Source organism: Python bivittatus, unplaced genomic scaffold, assembly GCF_059951505.1.
Source record: "Python bivittatus isolate LINGU-HERP-01145 unplaced genomic scaffold, Pbiv_v1 ctg000700_np1212, whole genome shotgun sequence".
Taxonomy (NCBI): domain Eukaryota; kingdom Metazoa; phylum Chordata; class Lepidosauria; order Squamata; family Pythonidae; genus Python; species Python bivittatus.
This window is the reverse complement of record NW_028277098.1, coordinates 47,706,624-47,730,655: the sequence shown is the minus strand read 5'-3', so window position 1 is coordinate 47,730,655 and position 24,032 is coordinate 47,706,624. Positions and strand designations below refer to the sequence as shown.

Here is a 24,032-nt window from a genome sequence, read left to right as displayed (position 1 = left end):
AAGTAGAATTAAAAAAAACAAAAAACAAAAACCCTCTGAACATTGTACTAAGAGAACAGTAAAAATGGCACTTGCAAGAGCCTGAGAGGGCCACAAAAGATATCAGAACACCAAGTCTTTTTTAGATTACATGGTGCTGTTTATTTTCCCATATAAGTATTCTGGACTGTTTTTGCATTTCCTTATTATCTTGCTTCTTTACAAATGCTCCAGAGTTCACAAATCAGAGCCTGAAATCCTGGGCTAAAGGGCAGGGAGAAGTTCCTTGCTTAACAAAACTACAAATAACCAAATGGTTGATTTTATAATTACACATCTGTAATTACATTCTGTACCACAGATCTTCAGTAGGTTGGAATAAATGACCTCAAAGGAACTTAAAGGTTACCTCCAACTTTCTAAGTCATGGTCATCATAAGAGTAATGTACGATTATACTGAGGAAATCTTTGGCATTTTAAAAATATACCAACATACAAACAACAAGCATATCTTTGTTATAATGAAGCCGCTTTTTTGTCTCTTTGACCTTTGCCTTTTAAGATTACAATTAGTGTTATAGTTTGTTAAGACACACACAGTGCAACCACAATTAGACCATCCTCATATTAGTTCTAAAACATTTTTTTTAAATTACACAATCTCATTCTACTGTATTCCTTAATAACTCTTTCTTCTAAGATGAGGGAATAAATAGATTTAAATATATGAATTTCTCCTTGAATCTTTTTTTCTCAGTCTGTTTTTATTTTTAAATAAGAACCACAGAAGTCATGGTTGGACTTTTCTTTAAGGAAAGCAAAATGAAGGTTGTTCTAGGGAGGGCTATATCCATTCCTTTGCCATGGGGCGCTCTGCAATGACGTTAGTAAGAAACGCAACTATTTCAGATGCCATTACAACATTGCAAAATCGATTTGCAAGCTGACCATTTCTTTCCCTTTGATGAATCAAATTGTGTGAAGCTAGGAGACTAAGGTTTAATTAATAAACCTTAGTCTCCCCCCCGCCCCTCCGTTTGCATGCACATGCAGACCCAGCCAGAGATATTACCCTTGGTTGGCTGTCTCTGTCTTCCTGCAGGCAGCGATCTGCTTGGACAGTTTAATCACTGGCTGTAGCATAACAGATAGAACCAGGACAGGGAAAGAACGTGTCTTAATTTTGCCAAAGATTTCAATCAGATGGTCCTCCTAGAGAAAACGCATTGCAAGCCCAGCCAAGGAGACCACATGTTTTGTACTAGAAACTGGGGGTAGATGAGCTGCTCCCCATCCTTTGCATGTCTCTGGTGTCAGCCCCACTGAATTTGAGGGTGCATATTCCCAGCTAAGCATGTCTCAGATCGCAGTGCTGAAGAAAAGGGAAGGAAGAGAAGCAGCAGCAGCAGCAGCAGCAACTTTCCTTGGCTAGTTTTGCATTGCCTCGAGACTCCCAAGAGGCTGTGAGAAGTCTTGAGAAATACCATGAACTTCCTGTCAGCTTTTAACGCCAAGAGGATTTGCTGAGGTCCACAAGCGGTCTTAAACATCCAAGAAGAACAAATGGAAACCAGTTTGGTCAAAATATATTTAGACAAAGAATATTTACTGCCCCCCCCCCGCCGCATCAGAGTACAATCTCCTTCCTCTTTATTCAGGTGACTAAAGATGAACAATGTGGTCCAACTTATCATGGGTGGGGAAGGCTGCTGCTTTTCTGTGTTCCAGAAAGCTGACTGTGCCAAACCAGAGTTTATTTAAGTTTCCTGATTCAGCCCAAGTTGGTTGAGTTCACGTAATGCATTAATCCAAAGCCCAGTGAACCACATCATGGCTTACCAACACACATGAACTAACCAATATCCTTGGTGGCTGGAGGCCACTCATAGACTGGTTGATCATCAGTGCTTTAATGCCCCAAGGGTGAATTTTTCTGGTCTACCTACCTCTGATCAGGAACTGTTGTGCTACCCCAGTGGATCTTTGGGCTGATCCAGCAGTTTTTTTTCCGCCCTTGCTCTTTTTTATGGCTTACTTCTGAAATGTAGGTCCGCTCTTCTTCTGATGTTCTGGTTTCACAACATCTGGAGTTAAAAGGTATCAAGAGAACACCCCAGTGGGGGTTGTAAAAGGTGCTTGGCTTTAATTCAACCCCCCGCCCCCGATCCATTTTCTCATAAGCCTGTCTTTGAAGATCTGGCTGTACAACATTCCCTTACTCAAGAATGTTTCAGCTCTGTATTTTAATCAAATTGCTAAGTCCATCTGGAGCCCTTTTTATTAAAATCAACATTATCATCATTATGCAATTTAATAAATTCATAAATGAATAGTTAAGATGTTCTGTCTTTTGCAATAAACATTCTTCTCCCATTTTGGGGAAAATGCATTGAGCTACAGTTCCTAGGCAGCACACCTGGGGATGATGGGAACCTGTCACATTCAGAGTGCACAGGATTGGAGAAGGCTACTAGAACCCATCTCACTGACAAGACTGCCTTATGGATTCCATTACCTTACTCCTCTTTTACAGGGAATTTTTATGTAACATATTCATTATATTTATAATGGTGCATGCCTTTTTGGGCCCCAGCAAGAGGACGGGGAAGGGGGGAAGGAAAAAGCTGAACTTTGAAAGCGCACCATCCTGGGACTCTGATTAAGAAGGTGCTTTGTGAAGTATTGGCAAAACAGAGGCCTTGCTTCTGCTCCACCTCTCCCGCCTCCCTGCTGCTTCGCTCTCTTTTTCCAAGGCAAGTCTGAAGAGGCTGATGCATGAGATCCCAGGCTGTTACCATGGGCCTCCCTCCGCCAGCAACCTTTTGCTTTGCCAGCGAGAGAAGAAGTCCTTGAAATCCACTGCATGGAAGTGCCTCCCTTTTTTTTGTCTGCAGCAAGTAAAGGCAGATACTATGCCTGGAGAGAGGAGCAACTGAAAACAAGTGGGTGCCAAGACAGGGAAGAGGGAGGGGGAAGCCCTGTTGCATGTTATTTGGGTGTCTGGCAGGCCCAGATTAATGCAACACCACAGTGAAAAGAGAGCTCATCAATGCAGGCAGTGCTATGAAAAGCATCTCTCATGCACTGAGAGATGATGACTCTCAAATGCCATATAGAAAGCAAGTTGCTCCTCTAGGTGATTCACTGGCTTGCTTTCAATGGGTCAAGCAACAGCACATTCAGACCCTGTTGTGCACACAAGAGAGAGATCCATCCTTCATATTCTAGTTAATGGTTACTCTCTATTAAACAGCAAAAAACAAAAAAAGGGAAAGGGAAAGGGAAAGGGAAAGGGAAAGGAAAGGAAAGGAAAGGAAAGGAAAGGAAAGGAAAGGAAAGGAAAGGAAAGGAAAGGAAAGAAAAGAAAAGAAAAGAAAAGAAAAGAAAAGCAACATGTGGCTAAATAATAGGTGAGGATGTCATTCATTTCAAACATTGGGCCTCAATCAAGAGACAGTGTTTAAAAAATACAGTATCACCTCCCATGAGTATATGATCCTGGCCTTACCACTTGCCAGAAAAAGCCACCAGCTTTTATAAAGCTTTATAGCAAGGGGCTATAAAGATGCCCTGAGCAAAGCATGTTCAATCCAGGCACCCCAATTTATGTCAGCAGTTCTTTTTACTGACATGCAAGGACATTAAAACACTAATTTTAGAAATATATTTCCTTCAAACAATAAGAATAATGTGTCTTTCTTATGGCAAAAGAGGATGATCTACTGTACCTAAGAGACAGGGTTCAGTTGTAGCTAATTGGTATATGAACATACTGTATATATGCTACACTCTGTAGATGTCAGTCAGTTTGGTGTAGTAGTTTAAGTCCCCAGACTTGAAACCAGGAGACTGTGAGTTCTAATCCTGCCTTAGGCACAAAGTCAGTTGGGTGACCTGCGGCCAGTCACTCTATCTCAGCCCTAGGAAGAAGGCAAGGGCAAACCATGTCTGAAAATGTTGCCAAGAAAACTGCAGGACTTGTCCAGGGAGTGCCAGAAGTCAAGACTTACTTGAAGGCACAAAAGAAATAAACCCCCACAAAAAACCCACCACCCCTTTGTAGACATGGCTAATGTCTAACTTACGAGTTTACTCTAAACATATAATATCAGTGAATCAGGCCTGGTACTAATATTCTGTTTATTTTCTCCTAACATTCATTAATTTGATCATGTACTAATCAGACAGATTACAAATATCCTGAAAGATAATTATAATTGGTCACAGATCTTCAGTCTTCCTTCCTTTCAATTCTGTCAGAGTACAATCATATATCCATAAATATTTGGCAGTAAATCCTGCTGAACTCAGTAGAATTTATACTAGATTAAACCTATAGAGTCCTAATACCAGTCTGTGGGAATCAGTATTTTTGCCTAGCTGGGAGAGAAGCTGGCATGGAATGGGAAAACTGCTTTTCCTTTGTATTTTGTCTGTGCTTACCTTGCTTATTTGCACGGGGTCAGTAGAAATTTTTCCTCTAAAGCAGTATTTTTCTACCTTCACAACATTAAGATGTGTAGACTTCAATTCCCAGAATTTCCCAGCCAGCCATGGGAATTGACTTGGTCTCCTAGCATCCCCCACCACTGGGAGTTGTGGTGTGAGCTTTAAAGAGCTGTACCTCAGAACCATTTACCTGCCACAAGGTTTTCCTCCCTCCCCCACAGTAGCACTTTAAAAAAGTGAAATTTCTGGAATTTGCCATGTAGAGTCAAAAATAAGAACCCTTTTGACAGTTGAGTGGCTTGGTTTGCTAAACATGTTACACCATGGCTTGCTTAAACATAGTTTGTAGACCAGTACATGTCTGGTTTGGTTCATACAACACCATCAGTCAGTCATACGCTTTGGTTTACAAATGACAGTGTCTGGACTCATCCAACATGCTAAGCCAAAGCCACATAATCCACACTCTGGCTTGGGGTGTTGGGTGAACTCAGCCAGGAGCTTCCATGCAACTTGGGAGATGTCCCTCAAGTCCCACAGACGATCAGAGAACACAGAATTTGAGGGAAGGCTGGGCAATTCCAGAGGCCATCTAGACTCTGAAAGGTGTAATCGGGGCAATGAGGGTCCCTGACAGGCTGGCTGATTCTTGCCCTGGTCAGCTGGTCATTTCTTGCCCAGCCTTAAGGTGCAGATTTCTATAACCCTCTGATAGAGCTAGGGCCCAATTTAAAGCATCTTCATCACAGTCCACCATTCCAATCCAAGATCTACCTGCGAGTTTATCGAACGTCAGGATCAGAATATTATACACGGACAGCATCCAAGCCGGATGGTGATCTGGGTGGCTGCTGCAGAATATGGCGAGAAACGTTTGCGAGCAGGCAGCTCAGAAGGTGAGTCTACTTCTAGCGTCTGCAGCCATAAGCACGCACCTGCCCTTTTGCTAGTCTCCCACCCGCATAAGGCGCCCACTGTTATTGCGTCATTGCGGCCCAACGGAATTTCGCTTTTACGCGAGCGACTACGTCACAAAGCAAACGCGCGAGAGGGTCTTTTCTTCCACGAGGCCTGCGGAACTCTGGTTTTCCTCCTTGCCTCGGCAGCGGCAGTTTTCTCGCTGCATCTAAAGCGGGGAAAAAAGCAACCCCCGCCTCGACTCTAACCCGCTTGGCTCCCCGGCTGCTTTACAGCCGCGCTTCCATTTGAAGTGCCCAGCAGCTCGCCGGCCCTTTCCATAGATTTCGTCGGGGTGTGTCTGTCTCTGTGTGTGTGTGTGAAATCCTCTTCCCTCAGCCCGGTCAGGTAAAACCAAACTCGTGGCAACCAGGGACCTGGACTCAGTGGTGCTCCTTTCCTCTGTGGCTTTTTCGTGGGGGCCGCTGCAGCCCCGCCAGCTCCTTTGCTCTGGGAAAGCCGGCCGGGAGTGGAAAAGCGAAGGAGAAAACGGAGCCGTTTGTCAGGACTTTGCCAGGCTCCTCCGTGACTCCCACACGGTAACGTGGGCAGGCGGCATCTGGCGACTTGAGCCGCAAAGGGCGATGCTTTTCCAAAAGAAGGCCAACGCAATCCCCCCTCCTCGCCTCGCCCCCGCCGGCAGCTCGCTTTCCCCGGGAATGGTCGGCCCGAAGGCTCGACAGGGAGGCTGGCAATCCGCAGCCCCGGCTGCCTTCTCGCCCCCGAGGCAGCTCCGCCCGCAGCAAACGCGCCGCCCGAAGGCGCGCTGGAGGTCTGTGGACCGAGGCCTCTAGTCTTCGGACTGAAAACGGCAATTAGGGGTCGCAATTAGCTCGATGAGACGGAATCTTCAATGCGGCGTCTGGAGTGGACGGAGCTTTTCAAAATATCCGGAATTATGGAGGTGAAATACTGGGTTAAGGAGGTTATTGAAACACCCGTACTTCAAAATCAAAGGAAAATCAGGCTTCTCTGAGGGCTGCCGTTAACAACCTGGAGACGATAATTAGCCCTTGTTTTACATATTGTTTCCAGGACGTGTGGGCGCTTGTGTTTTTTTCCGGGGGTATTTGAATAAATTTTATTCGGGTTGGTGGGGGAAGGTATTGTTTTTAGTCTGTAAAATGGCTTTGGAAACGGGCTGGGAATCATTTCTGAATTTTTAAAATAACCATGTGTTGAAAAAGGGCCTGTTTAATAAACATTATCTCACCACCGGAGAACACAGTCTAGGAAGTATGAGCCCCCCCTCTTTTAAATTAATGGGGACACCCAGGGCCAGCGATACTATATTGACCAAGTTCAACAGGTATAGCTTCCCTAAAGCCCCTGCTAGGAAGAGATTTTGATCTTTTGCAGCTCTAACTTTTGGGAGGGGGAAAAAAGGATGTGGTGATTACTGAAAGAATATTTAGCTATTATTATTCCTGGAAGAATATATGGTGATTATTATGAAATGTCTTTTCGTGTGTGTGTGTGTGAGAAAAAATCAAGACAGCAGCCTGACTGCATGATCAAAGCCCCATCTTTTTTTTACGTGTATTGCACATGATTGGCATATTATGGGATGTTACCGTTTGAATTATTTTTGGTTGCCAGGAAATAGGATGCCAGGCACACAACAAATTTAGTTAATATGAGTAGTTTGAACAAAATGGGTTGGACAGAGTTGGGGAATAGAGAAAAGTTATTGTTTGGAACTGGAAGCTGGAATAAATTGCTGATTTATAATTATGGAGATATTTTCTTTCTGTGTAATTAATATATGGACTTGAGCTGTCATTCCTCACCCAAATTATACCATAATGGAAATAAAATCCCATTGGTTGTGTTCAAATGACCTGCTCACCCATGGTCAACTAAACTACAGTTTACTCAAGTTCTGGGTTCTCAGTGAGAACTTCCCTCAGTATTGAGCTAAGTATGTAGAAAACCCTAGGCTCAAATTTGGCTCAGTGCCTAATGTAAAACCAGACTAATGTGATTGACTGAAATAGTACAGTGATCCACTTAGAGATGAATAAATTAATTATTTTCCCCCCCGCAATGGAAAATGAGAATATGGGCTGGTACACACTTTTCAGTAGATTCAGTGAAATACTTGACATAAATATGTAAAGGACCCAGTCTGTATGAGTCCTCATATCTTATATTTTGTACTTTTAGGCACTAAAAACTCCAGTATATACTTATTTTGTGGAATTGATATTGAGTCAATTTAAAAAAAAAATACTGTTAGAAAGATTGCATTGCAAAATGGAAGCCAGTCTTCGATTTATGGAGAAAATGTGCAGGGCTGCCCATACCATTGAGGAGCATGAAGTAGACAATTGGCTATCTTGGTGTCTTGACAGACATGATTATATAAAGGCAATCAAGCAATCATGTATTATCCAGTATGATCCAGCCCACATTGTTTTGCTGAGAAAGTTCAAACCTGAGCAGATGTTATTACTTACTACCACAGAGAAATTTCATAGAGGAGAAGTTGCTTCCTCTCTGATGGTTAGAAGATTGTTAGATCTAGCATAGCCCAATTCTTGTCGTTCTATACAGATTTATTACTTCTTTACTATCTTGCCTAATAGGCTGTTGGGTGATTTGTCATGCTCCTAATCGCATACTGAGAGGAGAAAGAACATTTTTTTAAAAGAAGCTTCTTCTGATATCTTTCTCCTGATTCTGCATATCTGCACTTCTTCACAAGCAGCAACCAAAAAGCTAATTAGAATCTGCTGTCATAATCTGGGAGGAATAGGACCCAAATTACATGCAACCTAAAATCGCTTAACTGTATCACCAGGTTAGCCCCCCTCCCCCCCCAACCTTGTAATATAGTCTCAAGCAGCAAGGCAATTCAGTGATAACAAATCATGAATAGTTTGCCCACAAAATGAAGACCAGATGTTCTGATCTCTTTGGAATTCATGAAGGTGATAGTAAGAGCAAAGACCATCCACAGAGATATTGAGTCCTAGGAAAGTTGGCCTTCCCTGCCTTTTTTAATACTGTATACCCTTCCAGATTGGATGCCCTCATAAAACACTGTGTAGCTTCAGGTCACCCTCTCTCTTAGTTTGGCAGACTGCACACTTGCAAAATTTGCAAAAACAAAAAGCATGGAGAGATGGGAACTTTTTTTGTGAGTTCATTTGTATTTTTGTCAGAAATGAAGTTCAGGGGGAAAGAAGGAGAAAGAGACATTCTAGAGCACAGAGATAGCTATAGACCTAACTTATTTGGCAAAGAATTACTTGCTGCTTTATTCTGGCATTTGAGGTTTTTACAGATAGCCACATTCCATCCTATGATCCTATAGCATGTGAGAAAAGTGGTCTTTACCACCATTTGATATGCACCTGTATGCTGTGTGACATTATTAATATAACACGGCTTTTCCAGCTAAATAAAATAACCTTGCCTAAATAGATGCACATTTGAAGTTTGGTGCCGGATTCATACAGGCTATATTGGCTGGTCAAGGAAGATTTAAATGCACGCACGCACGCACACACACGCGCACGCATGCACACACACATCCAGATGGCTGGGATTGTTTTTTTCCTGACTGCTTTGACTAAACTGGCTAGTTTGGACTATTGGTTGTCTAGCAGTGTTGATGTTTAAAACATTCATTTAATGCTGTGTTGAATTTTGCCTTGTGGACTCCTATCACCTTTAGGGAAAAAGCCATGCCTGCTGCTGGAGATGGTTGCTGGCACTTCTGATGATGGCTGCAAAGCGTTGCTGACAAATCAGCTGTCTTCCTGTGCCTTCGTCTCACAGCTGGATGCAGTGCACCTTCCTGTGTTGGGCTCTTGTACTTTGTTCTCCAGTCAGAAGAATGGCTGCCTGTTCATGTCTCTAGATGCATTTGGCACTTGCTGGTGGTGAGCAGAAACAGGGGAAAAGGCACTTGGGGTAATAGTGAATGCCTTGAAAATAGGCTGCATGATGCTATGGCAGAGCTCACTGTTCATCAAGAGGTTTTTTTTTTTCCTCCCCAGGTACTTGAGTATTTCTGTTGAGTTTCTCTTGCCGGGTGTTTTTAAGCTCACTTTGCTGTCAGAAATAGGGAGGGAACTACTGGTGCTGGTGGCAATATCTTTTCATCACTGAAGTCTAGCTCCCAATTTGAAAAAATGCCAAGTGGGACAAGTACACTAATGATAGTTTCCTTTAAACTTTAATTTAAGTGTGGGAAGCCTGGGGAGCTTCAGACTGCTGAAGACGTACAGTGAAAGATAAGATATTCACACAAAATGCGAAGGGTGTCCATGGGGTGAGGTCCAAAAAGGCAAGGTGATGTGTGCAACTGTGCAGTCAAAGGCTGTTTTTTACGAGCATGTGACACATGTTAAAAAGAAGTGATGCTTTGATCATGCAGTCATACCCATCGTTTTGACTTCTTGGATCCCTCTGTCCTGCCCTTCCATATCTCTTGGCCACCTTATAACTAAGCAAGCACACAAACGCTAAGTGATATGAAAATTCCATCAACATTCTCTTCTCCTTTGAAATACATTTTGAAAGCAAATTCTCTTTAATCAGATTGAAGGAGAGCTTCAATTGTTGGAAAAAATGCAGGATTTCTTTTTTTCTGCTTGACTCTAGATACATTGGTTACTGCCAAGCTAGCTGGGCAGATAAGTCATAAGTGGTGATTTTTTCAGGCATGTTACAGGTGAAACTGGTGGAGGGACAGGGAACCTACTTAAGGTCTGGTGATTTGGGCAGAGAAAGATGACATTTGGAGGCAGAATAAATCAAAACGCACTTAACCCAATCAATCACCAACCCAGTTGTGTTCTGCTAGTGTTTCTGTCAGCACATGATTATGCGAACTAGGTCAACGGTCAGTATGTTGGGAATAAGAGGCCCTGCCCACTTTATCCAGGAAGTGCCTGGCATGTCATGAACTTGTCTCTTAGGAAAGTATTAACAAGACTTCATGATACTACTAACTCCCCATTGGTGAAGCAGACAGCAATGGGTGTGGAAAGGAAAGGCAGGAGAAAAGGAACAAAAAAGCAAAGCAAATAATGTTCTAAGCTTTGATTCAAAGAAAGTCTTACGGTGCCTTCTTAGCTTTCCCTCCTATTGTCCTCCTTTTCAGCGGTGTCCTTCCCTCTACACCAACCAGAGAAATCCATTTCATGAATCCCTCATGATGAAACAACAGACTGCTGCATTAGTGGGATGAAAGAGAGTAAACTGGGAACTTTCTTAGAAGGAAGGCAGGACAGAAAGCTGAAAACCTGGGGAGGAAGGTGAGAGAAGGCAGGAAAGAGGTGTTTGATAGAATAAAAAGAGAGAAAGGAAGAGGAAACAGTAGAGAAGAAAGAAATCAGAGACATTGGTGGGCCTTGTGAAACAGTGGACTCATTCTGTACATGAATTATTCTGTAAATGAGTGTGGAGTGATGTACCTCTGAACAGAAATGACATGCAGCTCATAAGATCTGTTCATGCAATGTTGTTTTTAAATAATTTAATTTTAATTGTTCATAAGCAACTGATCCACTAAGTACAATAAAAGAGAGAGAGATTATAATAACACTTTCCCCTCCATCCTGCATACCTCCAATACTATAATACCTGGAGAAAAACTCAAAAGACAAGAGATATATAAGTTTATCAAACTGGGCTGGTGGCAGCAAGTTTTTAAACTTGATTGACTGAAAACTGAAATAACTAGAAATCCTATCACTTCTGACCAAATAAGCCTAGCTTTGCCATACCCCTTTTCCCAACATGGCTACGGGTGAGAAGCTGCTACCCCCCGCCCCCCAAAAAGTAGGCCACTTCTCTTCGAAAGGTCGGTGAGAGGAAAAACACACTCAAACTTCATGTATAGCAAACAAAACCTTATTAAGAGGGAAAAACAGCAAAGGAGACCATAATCCCTAATCACAACAAGCTCCACAGGTACATAAATCAATCTAGGGGCAGGAAGAAGGGAAAGGGTACCACATGTAACTACTCAGCTTTGACATCCAGGACACACTGATAGGAATGGCTGCTTTTGAAAAATAGGGTAGCCGACAAGCAACCAGATCTTCCCTTTCATTGAGCCTGGGCATGCAAATAGTGCTCCCAAGTAGCACTGGGAGTGTTGCTATTTATTTAGATTTGGGAGTATTGGGAATGTGTTAAGAATGTGTTCAGCAAAAGACTTGGAGTTGTTGCTGGTTGTAACTGCTGATAGCAGCACCAACCCCTATTAGTCTGCATGTTATTTCCGACTCACCAATCTAAGCTGCTTATCATAGATTGGCCTATTCATGTCAGCAGGTATAACAACTCATTTAAACCACTTAAATCTTAAGATCCTCTGGGGCATATCCAAACTTGGGTGCAACTGATCTAAAGAGATCCCAGAATGCTTTGCATGAACCAAGTGTCCCGGGATCCACTATTATTTAGTTGCGATTATCAGAGATCAATAGTTGTCTGTGGTAGCTAAATTTCAGTCCCTTTTTATATGTTCATTCCATATTTTGCTTATAATTTACCTATGATATCATCATCTCATCTCTTCCACAATTAGTCTCTGCTTTGAACTAAAAAATCTTCATTTCCATTTCTGCTGACAGTGAGTCAGTTCCTTTAGCATGTCCTTGCTATGAAATTGTATACTTGAGTCGATGGGCGGTATACAAATTTAATAATAAATAAATAAATACATACATACATACATACATACATACATACATACATACATACTTAGACTGTAAGAAAGCACTGGAACAATACAAGTTTAATTCTGTCTGATGAACAGGATTCCAGATTATTATTTTATGAGATCAGGATAATTTACAAGCAGCCTGATGGAAGTGGTAGCAGCTTGGTTGATCCTTACAGCTAGTTAGCATTAGGGGGCACATTCTGTGATTTTTGCACTTTTATAATAGAGAGCCTGGCTTTCTCAGCTGTACTACAGCCCCAACTCCTTTTCTTGGAGGAGGTTGATTGGGCAACTGCCTAACTTCTGATTGAAGTTTGCATGAGACAACTGAACATAGGAGGCACAATACTTCCAAACAAACCCATGCTTGTTTCTGATTAAAACTATCTACCTATCTGCACAGCTGCCTGGTTTTAGGTGTTTGCATAACATACAGACTCTGCTGCCCATGATCCAGTTTGGTGTGTCATGGGATAGGTGTAGAGACTTGGGAGTGGCTGTATTGTCTAGGAAGGCACCAGACAGTATTTGAAAGCAAGGCCAAGTTGACTTCACCTAGGGTGGGCCAGGCTCTCCTTTAGTTATTTATCTCCTTCTTGGTTGCATTGTTTTTGCTGAGCAGCTCTTTGCATTGTGGCTAATTCAATAACGTTATGGCTCTAATTTAGCCAAGCCTCTGTGTGTGGCTTTGTTTCTGGGTATAGTTGCAAAGTAACTGGACATATGTTGTAAAGCTTTTCTAACAAAATGGGCTAAAAGGAATACAAACTCAGTTGTGTCTCATGAATAATAATCATGCTTTGTTATTCATTGATCCATTTCATGATATGCATGTTTTAAGTTTTTCTTCTCTGTGGAAGACAAATATCCTTTCTATATGCATGAGTTTTTGTTCACAGTTAATTCTTTTAAAAATACAAGGTGTCAACTTTAGCATAAAGCAAACTTGAAGGGAAAATTAAGACTTTAATAGTCTTTTCTTTCTCCAAAGTTCATTGTTTCATTTGGATCAGGCCTACACATTCTGATCTTGAATTGGCTGGCCTCTTGCAAATACAACTGATTCCAAAGCTATATCCAGCTGAGGAAAAACATTGCCATTATTGAGGTTTTCATCCTATTGGGGAAATACATTTTTCTCCCTCTTTTTAAGAAGCTAGCATAAGTATGTGCTAAATGATTCCCATATTTTAGGACTTAGGGCATGTGGACATTGGTAGATTGAAACCTTGCCTTAAAACTTCTATTTGATTTTTTGGACTGTTCCAGGAATGCTACGAGCATATTGTTCAGCTCACTGATGTACTTGATTGCCAAATGTAGGGATACTCTGTGTACATCAGCATCGATTAAAAAATCCAAAATGTATTGATCTATTTGATTATTTTTTAAACTTAAAGCCTACTTATATTACAGATACTCAAGGAAGCCCCTTTGCTAAGAACCACCTAGTTTGTCCTGGTGAGAAGAAAAGTGGAATATACATTTTGAAAATAAATTGTTGCCTAGATTGTTCGGTTCATTAAGGTTAATTAAATATTAGAGCTGTGTATGTTAAATTCAACTCAATTTGTTATTCCTGTAGAACTAGTAAGAATGCAGAAAAAGTTCTGGAGAATTTTGTATTCTCACTACCAAAATGTGCCTTTACCCAAACAGTTGAAATAGCCCCCATCCATGTCATCATTTAAAAATGGGTCAGCAGAACTATGCTGGCATTTTTATACCATCCTAAATTATATAAACAATGCCTATACTAGAAGCAAGCAAATACCTAAAAATAGGTAACAGAACTGCTAGCTCTGCACAGTGTTCCCTGAAACAGCTATTGTAGGTTCCCAAGGCTGTAGCTTAGTTTTTAGATAACTCCAGCCAAAATCTTAAATTTCCTCTTCCAGTTGAAACTGCAACTGCAGAATTAAAGGATTTGGACACTCTGCAAAAAAAATTAACTACATGCAATTCATTTTTGCTGCCAGAAGGGAAGGACAAAGATAGTTCCACTTATTCCATCACTGATTGTATTTGATTTTTTAATACTGATGAAGAGGCAGCATCTACCACCTCATTTCCAAGTGACAGCTTAGGACATGCAAGTAAGATTGGTGGACACACAGCAATATCCCCCAACACAAATGTTTAATAATTAGGATCAAGAAGCCAGTTGTCAGTAAAAGATGCAAGGAAAAAAATGACAAATAAATAAAAAGTGCTTCAAATACACTCAGAGTAGGAAGCCAGGTGTGGGGGGGACTTAGTCGCCCTGGCCATTAAAAAGTTTGTTAAAGAAGGATAGTGAAATAACAGAGAACTGAACAAATTATTGCTGAGGATGTAGGAGAGATGCTAGCTTTTAATGAACTGAGATACAGGTAGTTCTTGACTTACGACCACTTGTTCAGCGACTGTTTGAAGTTATGGCCGCACTGAACGAAGGGACTTATGACCGGTCCCTGAAGTTATGACCGTTGCAGCACCCCTGCGGTCACATGATCAAAATTTGGGTTCTTGGCAGCCCGCCCACACTTACAACCACAGGGGTACCTCAACTCCCCCTACCCGTCTATCTCCCACCCATCTATGCTCTTTTGATCTCCTGGACTCTGCGGCCCCTAGCTGACCTTCACTGTCTTCTTGCTCCCGCTGCTGACAAAGCATGTCTGGCCTAGCCCTTTGTGAGACAGCTGCTGACTGCATGAGGCATTCTTCCCCAGATCGTGCACGGTAGTTTCCTTGTGAGACCTGGGGAAGATGGCCTCATATGGCCAGCAGCTGTCTCATGGAGGGCCAGACCAGGCATGCCTCATCAGCAGTGGGGGCAAGTAGACAGTGAAGGTCAGCTGGGGCAGCAGAGTACAGGGTGGCAGGGTCCTCAGAGTACAAGATGGCGAGGGCGACTGTGGCTGGGCCAGGCTGGGGATGGGCTTCATGCTGTGAAGGGATTCACACTGCGCTGTGGCAGGGTTCAGGGTGGCCAAAAGGCAGAGATGGTGGGGAATAGACAGTTGGGGGGAGTTGAAGGGGAGGCAGTCCCTTACCTTGGAAGAACCGAGGCTCGGGGCTGGAAGCGACCAAGCCTGGAACGCCTTGGATTAGGATGGGTCCTCGGTTAACGACTTGTGGAATTCGGGTAACGATGACAATGGGGAGTGCCAGGATTGCCATTGCTAAGAGATGTGGTCATGTGGCATTGCGCTTTATGACTGCATTGCTTAGTGAAGGAAATTTTGGTCCCAATTATTGTTGTAAGTCGAGGACCACCTGTAACTAGAAGTAATGATAAATAAAATTAATGAGCCTTATTGACAGACCACTGAGTTCTTCAAGAAAAATATAAAAGCACTTTTCACAAAAATAAACTACTTTTCTGTACCATCAGCATCTGTTCCTAAGAACTGTAACTTTGCCAACAGGAACCCAGTTTTGACAAAGGGACTGAGGTACAATCAAGGAGACTATAGGCCAACCAGCTTAACATCTGTTCTGGGGAAAATGTTTCACAGTATTATTAAACAAACTTTTTGAGGATATCTGTGAACATACAGACAGGGGTGATGCAGGTGTGGACTTTTTATGAAGCCTTTGACAAGGTCCCTCACCAAAGTCTCCTGAGCAAACTCAGCTGTCCTAACGTAAGAAAGCAGGACAGGTGTTTTTGTGGATTGGCAACTGATTAAACTGGAAACAGGGTAGGAATATATGAGCAAATCCTACATTGGTCAGATGTATAAAGTGAGGACCCATAGGGATTGATATTGGCTTTGATGTTTTTTAACTTACATATAAATAATTTGAAAATAGAACTGAGCAGTGAAGTGGCCATATTTACTAATACCAATTGACTCAGTGTGTAAAATCAGAAAGGATTGCGAAGAGCTCCAAAAGGATTTCTCCAACTAGATGCATTGGCTTCAAAATAGCAAAGCAGTTCCAGTGTAATGTGATAGATATTTGCAGAAGACATCCAAACTTCATCTATACATTAATGGGATCTGAGATGGTAATAACTGACTATGAAAAGGATGCTGGAGTCATGGTGGACTTGATGAAAATGCTAACCCAGTGTTCAGCTGCTGTAAGCAAGGCAAATGTCATGCTTCGAATATAAGAAGCATTGATATTATAATACTTTATACAAATCTGTGGTGACACCACATCTGGAGGATTGGGTATATTTCTGATTATTACACCTCCAGAAGGATATTATAGAGCTAGAAAAAGAATGCTGGACAAAATAGATCTGTGGCCTGTTCCAGCAGGTCTCTTCTTAGATTCTTATGCTCCTACTATCCCTTTCAGTGATAAGTTCAAAGGAGGCTGCTTTTATATTCCTGTGTTAGTTACTGCTGTCACAAATCTTCTGAAGATTTTTCTGATTTAGAATATGCCATAAGTGGACACCTTCTGTCTTTTCATAACCCTGAATATATTGATCTTTATCCTGTTTTGCATCAATTAGGGTATCCACTGGCTTCCTGCTTTTGTCTGAGATGCATGTTAATATAACCTGAAAATAGCATGTCTGTCTTTCAAAATGCCAGATCTCATAGATTTCAGCAATTGTGTAACCTTTTTCTAAAGCTACATTCAGTTCAACAGTACACCATGTTCCAGTCAGGGTTCTTCCTTCATCACTGTGTTTACACAGAATGGCCTGCTGCTTTTCTGTGCAGGTTGCACACAGACTAAACATTAATTTACCCCCTGATTTGTGGGGTGGGACTGGAAAATAGAGGTTCCTTGATAGGTACACTTTAATTTTAGTGAGCCTGATACAATATTTTATGTCCCCAAAGTTTTGATAGAGGATTTGTAGATGCCCAATCGGGTACTCCTTGTTCTTGTTCATGAAGTGGTACAAACTGGTGAAATCATAATATAAGCTTTATTCCCCAGGTTTTGGCTTGTAGAACAAGCATGTAGCATTTGTTCTTCCACCAATAAAAGCATCTGGTGGGTTCAAGGGAGTTGGGAGCTTCTTCTCAACTAGTAACTGCTTCAATTATGTGTCAGTCACCACCATGACATCCCATTTGTGTTCCCAGATGCTGCACACAGCATAACCCTGGTCCCTAAGTTACTCTTCTTTAATCCTAGTACGGTTGTACAGAACCCCACAGGTTGAATCAAGTAAGCTGTTGAAGTCCTTTGCAGAGTAGCAGATAGGGCAGCCATGAAAGAAACACCTGTTAAATTCAAAGGCTGTGGGGGTACCATTTATGATAGAAAAGCCATCCAGAAAATAATTACCTATTTGCTTTCCACCTCCTTGCAGAGCATGCTGAATATTGAGTTTCTCAGTGTATGCTATATACATCAGCCATTGAATGGCGGATGCAGAATACCTTTTCTGCATCTGGTGGTAACTGTCCAAAGGGACTAATGCGATGGTGTTATTCTCCAAATACATGAAGCAGTACTGAGCCATGCAGACAGAGGCCAATGTAGCATACAGTGGAAGGGGTCAGTGTACTGAATCTCAGTCTCCTCAACAACACCTCTCCTTCTCCTCTGAGAAATTCACGCTGTGTCATTTTCATCACTTGCCCTCTAAATTGATTACAAGCCTCCCTCAATATCTCCACATCTTGTTTCCAGGAGTAAGCCAGGGCCTAGTTTAAACACAATACCTGCATTAGCAGCATGCCACTTCTGAAATTATTCTCTGTCACTGGTCATCATGGTTTCAGGGCTGTAATACTTGGCATCAGGGAGCAGTCCCACGTAATCTTGATTGTCCATTGTGTTGAACAAATGGGGGAAGTATCTCTTGCTGCCCTGAAATCCCATAATTTTGAGTAGTTTGCTTAATTTAAGGTGCAAAAAAGAGAGACTATCAATAAACCAAAAGTACAGCGTGGTAATACATAGCAGTTTACCACCCTGACTTAAAAGTTCAGCTTGGACCTTTTCACGTATCAGTTGTCTCAAGACTAGGTACAAGTCATAATCTTTGGAGTTGTGAGCGATAAAAGTACATCCTGTAAACTCCTGATTTATAAATTTCTTCACAAATTGATCCAGACATCTTGTCATCCTCTTCCTTCAGCATATCCATGGCATAGACATAATTTGGTATGTTGAACCCCTGTTTCTTGACAACATTCAAAATCATAAATGATGTGTTTTATGCCCATTTCTGGTTGAGCCAGTGGATTCAGAACATATAAATGTCCTTCCAAGCTTTCAGCCTTCTTATAGCACTGCCTGCACTTGCTTTTCTGACATTTTTTGTGGTGGGTAAAGACATAGACACCACATGTGTTACACCATACCTTATTCTTACAATCAGTTTTTTCTTCCTTTGCCAGTTGTGCATGTCTTTCAAGGCTGGGCTTAGAATGGCAAAACAGTTTGCACTTATTGCATCTTCTCTTCTCCATATCCACCTCATGCACGCATGCTTCAGGCATGCATGACAGAAGTATTGACAATCATGGGTAAATTCGTGGTGATAGGCTGTGTGACAGAATTTGCAGAAATAGCATTCACCCAGGAAGCCCTTGATGTTTTTGATTCTGTAGTAATGTTTGTTGTGTAACAATATAAAACAGCAGTTTTTCTTGTTGGGGTCTACCTGTGACAAAAAAAACACCATCCTCGTTTATAAAACAAAATCTTGATGATTATACCTAGACACTTTTCAAAGATGTGTACTTGTGAAAAGTCATCCCTGTTTTCTGTGGAAATACCCAGTCTGATGTGGAGGTCCCTGGCTCTAGTAATGATTTCTTGCTTTGTAAATGACCTGCTGTCTAACAAATACAGCAGACAGACAGCAAAACACAGAAATTCCCCCTCCATATTGAAATCAACCAGGTAGCATCTTTTTTTCTCTGGGACTTGGGTGAATAGCACTGTGCTTAACTTCCTAAGTCCACCCCCCTCTCTGTTCTTCACAATGATGACAACTAATTGTAAAACACCACCCCACAACATGTTAACATTGTTCTGTAGCATGCTTTCAACATGGTTCAGGAACTCATCAGCATTTAAATCACCCCTATGCCTCCTAATAGAAAAGAGAGGTTGATTTAAACTGCCTGCATCCATCCTGAGTTGTACAAAATAATTTGGTCTTATGTCCCTAGAAACATTATTCAAAAGATTCTGTATCTCATTATGAATAACATCTATAGCATGTGTGAATGAATGGATACGACCAAGGGTTACAAATCTGTATCACTGATAATATTCTGTTGTGTTATAATTCTGGATAGGTCTCTGCCATGTTTATATTCTCTCCAGATATACACCAAACTGATTCTATGTGTTTATTGAATTTGGGCCCTCTGATTGTTGCATAGAATAGTTTATCTCCTCTGCTGGTTCAGATTCTGACATAGACCATTCAGTACTGGTAATACTACCTGGGGAGCCTGTAGGAAATCCTCCACCATGCATTTTTGCTTTTTTGCAGGATGGCTCTGGATAAAACAACAGAAACAGTAGAACTTCAGCAACATTCATAATAATGTAATACCACCCTTAGATTCTAAAAGCTGTTTGCAGTTGGATAAAACTGTAGAAGGCTAAGAGTCACCCATAATATGTTGAGCCTATTGTGAATCTGTGAGCATTGGAAAAGCTGCAAAGTTCTGGTCATCTTCCCATTCTGAAGAAAAAGAAAAGAGACATAGCAGAGGTCAGAGTTGCTGCAGAAATGCTTAAACACGTCTAAAATCCAGTGATATTTATTTGTGTGAAAGGAATATCTTCATAGGCTTTCAGACACCACGAGTCTGACACATCATTCTGATGAAAGAAAACAACAAAAAAGTTATAAATATTATTTTGCATCTAAAAGGGACTGCATCTCAAAAATTAGCCATACAATTACTTACGTTAGTAGCATCCATTCTGAAAAGGGTCTTCTTAGCTGGCAAATGATGCAAGAGGGAGGATAAGTCAGCAAACTGCATACTGAAGCAGTCATGTATATGCCCTACTTTATACATGTAATTGATGTCACAAACTAATTGCATCAGAGATGCTGAATTCTTAACATTTTTTGCAAAACCAGTCAGGCCCCAGGAAGCCCAGTTTGAATAATATCACACATGCTTTGATTAAATTGTATCTGTGTATTTACTGTGTGACATGGTTAAATAGGGTTAGCAAAAGAAATAAAACAGACTTTACTTGATCTGTACATATATTTTTATTATAAAATTCAGTGGGTGAATGTTAACCGGTTATTGTAATTAATTTCTGCTACATTCTGTCATATGACCCTCTTCAGAGCACAGGCATATTAGCCTCAACGTTTGACATTACTGAAAGTGGATTATTGTTCTTCTCAATGCACTGTATGAAGGCATTGATTTCATCAAGGGTGTCTTGCATGAAATATAATTTATCCAGTTTGTTGGAAATGCTTATGATGATCCAGAGGGCCTCAGGTCTGGAAAGTCTACAGCATAAGTTTTTAATAAGCTCTGCTTCATTGGTTCTGTCCATTGCTCTTTAACTTCTTGTAGATACCCCATTAAACAATGATGCAGCATTTTTATGATACATGGTTTCAGAATCTGTGTTATGCTAACATCTTGAGACCCCATCATTTCTAAAACAGGAAATACGAGAATTAGACTGGTGGTTTCACTTACCTGAAATACTATTTTCTTAATCTTTATTTTTACTTACTATTTGGTGTTTTGCAGAACCTGCAGTAACAAGGCAGTATAAGCTTATCCTGTGCATTTTCCTCAAAGAAGCTACATGGCTCAGGAGTGCAGGGTCTTTTTCTTCTAAACCCACACTCTGGAGGCTTTGGGGTCAACTGTACATCAAACAAATCACCATCAGTATTTGCCATCTTCAAACTGCTGGAGTTTTATTTTTCAAAAGTACCCTGGGCTTGAAACTGGTGAACTTGTGAAACTTAAACTGGTGAAATGTGGCAACTGCCCAGGCATGTCTGGACATACCACCCCACCCCACCCCACCCCACCCCTTGCCCAGAATCATGACTCTGACATGTCTGCACATGTGCATGTTCTGCCCAGACAGATCTGGACACGCCCCCCCCCCCCGCAGCCCTACCTGTTTTTACTAGATGACATGACTGCACATGCCCAGAACCATGGCTCTGACATATGGCTGTGACATGTTTAGATGTGTGGATAAGAAGTTGGTTGCTAGGTTGGATGCTGTGTGTGTGTGTGTGTGTGTGAGAGAGAGAGAGAGAGAGAGAGAGAGCATTTGGTTACTGGTTAAATTTTCCAGCTTTGCTGGAGGGGGGGAATAAAACTTTATTAAGGTTATGCTTCAAAACGTTTATGTGTATGTGTGTATTTGTGTTATCGGTTAAATTTGCAAACATGTGGGGGTGTGTGTGCATGTGCATGTGTATTTTCAGGTTAAAATTTGCAAACTATGTGTCCTTAACTTTTACAAAAGGTAAAGCTATCTGGTTTTCCCTTAGGCTTTATTTGAATCCATATAGGATTAGGGCTGGGATTAGGGTTAAGTTAATCACTCTGGGGCTGCTGTGGTTTAAACAGTTCTTTTTTCCTGCATTCAAGGGAGTGATTTTAAAACTCCATAGAAATAAACACTTTTAGAAAAGGGGGCAAATGCAGGCTGTGGCTGTATTTTTAGGGACTCCTTTTCCTGCATTGCACTGATTTTAAAATGTCACAAAAATTAAAATCAGCATTAGGCTATTATTTATTTTACAATGCACAAAATAGGGTTTGCTTCCCAAATACAGTGCAGCCTAGGGTTCTGTTAATTATTCACTTTACTTAGTTCTTGTCAGCCTTACTAGGTAGACCAGACAGGAAACATAACCAGATAAGCTAATTCTACTTTATTGTAAAGCTACATTAACAGTATCTTGCAAGTCTGAAAGTACAATTCTCCCACTGTCCCTTCTGAGCCTCTTCTTCTACCTACTATGCAGCTGCGGGCTATGCTCTCCCTTATCTGACCATTCCCTAGGCAGCATCTCTCAAGGTCATTCCTACATACCATTACAGTTTTGGTTTGAATAGGATTAGGACTAGGTTTGTGGCTGAACTAATCATGCACTCTAGGGTTGACTGTCACCCTTTTCTTGATGGGTTTAGGTTCAACATGTCATGTGTGGTAGGTGTCATGACCTTGTGACTCCAGCATCAGGTGGGGAGGAGGTATGCAGGTCATATCCGGTTAGGGTCATGACCTGGTGACATCTGCATCACGTGGGTTTTGTTTACTTTGATGACATCACTGATTAAACAGATAAGCCACCATTAAAGTTAGTATACACTATTACTACTCATGGGCAAAGAGAACAAAATCTTTTACTTCCTGATGCAAAGGTTTTGGTTGGACTGCATCTAGATAACTTTGATGCTGTTCAAGCAGAGTGTTTTTTTTTTTTTGCTTTATCTTGACTCTGTTATACCAGCTCACAGTTTCTCTCTTTAAGCAAAATCCAATTAAGGGAAAATAAGGCTTTTTTTGTTTTGTTTTGTTTTGTTTTCTTGAAACTCTAGAACCATTAATGGAACTTCAGTGGATGTCAGTACCTTACTATAAGGAAGATGCAGCTTAGGTACAATGAGAGCAGAATGGAAGCCATTGAAATGAGGCTCTAGGATCATAACAAAGAAGAGTATATCACCTCTTAGGAGATCTAGGATCATATATGACTCTACAAATTTGTCCTGTAGATTATAATATGCCATGTGTCCACTTGAGAAGTCTGTGGAAAGATGAAGTTCAGATGGAAAGCTAAATCACTCCTCAAATATCTGGAGCAAATCATGCACATAATGATTGCCTATTTTCTCAGCAATAGCATGGAAGTAGTGTACCATTGTCTTCTGGATTTTTTTTCTTTTTGTCCCCTTCTAGCCATCCCTGAGATTTCCTAGTGATCTTCTATCCAAGTACTAACCATGCTTAGTTTCTCAAGATCACCCATGCTAAGTATAATTTGTGAAGAGAAAGCATTGGAGCCTAAACATAGGAATGTATGTAATGCCTTATTGTGTTAGTAACTTTTCCTGGATATTAGGAATTAGAAAGAAACGCTTCCAGGCTAGAAAAGGTTGTTATTGCTAGAGGTTTAATCTGAACCTTTGAAATTATTCCTTGGTCTAGAGATTACCTACTGAACTATACTGTCACCTTCCTACCTGTTTTCTGAAGTAAATAAAAGCATCTTATTTCAACTGGTCTTTAACTGCTGTTTTGCTGTCCCATTTTTTTGTTTGTTTGTTTCAACTGCTCTTTTGCTCTTACTACAGTGCAGTTGGCTGGGAACAGGGTTTTTAATTATATTGGGCGTTTGTTTGTTTGTTTTGATTTTGTAGCCATTTTGAAAAGAGCAATTTAAAAATATTTTAAATTAAACCAATATAAATGGTTCTCTATTACATGATTGTTTCTTTCTCTTTAGCTTATCTTCTAATTGCCTAAAATGCAGGAAACAGTCACATGGAATTCAAGAAAATTCCTGGTTGGCTTCTCAAGCAGGGTGTCTTAGAACTGTGGGTTTCTTGAAATAACTAGGAATTTAGAAGGCCCTACCTATCAAAGTGGATCTTATTCAGGCATTGCACACTTTGGCACTAGGCTAAAGTTTTGCTATTTACAGTAGCTGTTAACAATAATGAAGTATTTTAAAATTAAAATGAGCATGAATCCTAGTTGATACAGTATAAGCCAACAGGTAGGTTTACTACACTGGATTTTGACAGTGCACATCACCATGAGATCCTATTAGGACAAAAGTATGAAATGCTGTATGAATTTAGAAAGCATATAAAATAAAAATAAAAATGAGGCAATTATTTTGGGTAAAACAACTGCTGAGAAAATAGCTATGAGGTATTGGAACTATGGATGTTATTCAGTCTCCACTGCAACTCTTAAGTTACCTTACATTGTTTAGGGGTGATAGAAGACACTGTCCTATTATCAGTGTTGGAATAAGTTCTTCTGGATACATGTTTGCATGTGTTA

The 24,032-nt window shown here is 41.0% G+C and overlaps 1 pseudogene; it reads right to left on the bottom strand.

Annotated features, from left to right (window-relative positions):
• Nucleotides 1–17,732: 17,732 nt before the first annotated feature.
• Nucleotides 17,733–18,487, bottom strand: LOC148214192 (uncharacterized; annotated as a pseudogene).
• Between the last annotated feature and the right edge of the window lie 5,545 nt (nt 18,488–24,032).